The 868-nt window shown below is 41.0% G+C and overlaps 1 long non-coding RNA gene across 1 annotated transcript in view; it reads right to left on the bottom strand.

Moving 5' to 3' along the window:
* LOC118452900 overlaps nucleotides 1-392 on the bottom strand; it is a 20,465-nt gene extending 20,073 nt beyond the window's left edge. Inside the window, exon 1 of the long non-coding RNA XR_004842777.1 lies at nucleotides 50-392. This is a non-coding gene — a long non-coding RNA (uncharacterized LOC118452900). The remainder of the gene's footprint in view (nucleotides 1-49) is intronic.
* Between the last annotated feature and the right edge of the window lie 476 nt (nucleotides 393-868).

Below are 868 nucleotides of genomic sequence, written 5' to 3'. Positions count from 1 at the left end.
CAATTAATCACCACCACTTTCCCATTTTTTGATATAAATATATATACACACAACACAGATATCATTCCCTTAGTCTATGGGCCATCCCTCTGAAATGTCCATTGGGTTCATCTAGTCCATGGTTTTGGGCTCCATCTGTTGTAACAGTCTTTCAGGGCAGGAGAGATGGGGTCTGGTGTTGGGTTGTTGCATACTGAAGTCAGTTCTGGTTCCATCCACTGCACTTCCTCAGTTTCTTCAACATTCATTCTTCTTAATCTGGGTGATTCTTACTGTTATACCATTGATAGGACATACAGCAATAGTAAAAATGATGACACACTGTATTATACAGCAATTAACATTATACAATTCAGTTCATTGGTTGTTTTCACCCAAAATCAAATCCCTTTGAGGTACACATAAGGACTTCCCCATCCTTCCACATCACCCACTGTCAGATTCCTTTTTCCTCTCCTCTCTCTGATACTAGGCTCCCATGCATTTCAGAAAGCTGGCTTAGAGAATAGTGCAGGAGGTGGCAGGACTAATGTGTCAGTTCATACCTAAAATTCATATGGAAAGGAACTGGAAAATTAATGGAAGTAAGGCTGTCTGGTGGTGGTTCAGTCTTGTTATTGATGGACAAAGCTATTTCAGAGGACCAGACACAAAGCACACTGTTTTAGCTGTTGATAACACTTGCGTCCATATCTTAGAAAGCACAATATATTCTGGGCAATGTCTTTGTCTGTCAGCCAGATGTCTAACTCTAATAAGTGCGTTTTCTGAAGAAGCAGGCACAGCAAGGCTGCTATGGAGAAAAGCAAAATGAAGGGTGTATCTTGGAAGTAGCCCCACCTATAGTTAGAGGACAGCTATTGTGATC

The sequence above is a fragment of the Egretta garzetta genome, unplaced genomic scaffold (genome assembly GCF_000687185.1).
Source record: "Egretta garzetta isolate BGI_Z169 unplaced genomic scaffold, ASM68718v1 scaffold388, whole genome shotgun sequence".
Classification (NCBI taxonomy): Eukaryota; Metazoa; Chordata; class Aves; order Pelecaniformes; family Ardeidae; genus Egretta; species Egretta garzetta.
This window is presented reverse-complemented; position numbering and strand designations above follow the sequence as displayed.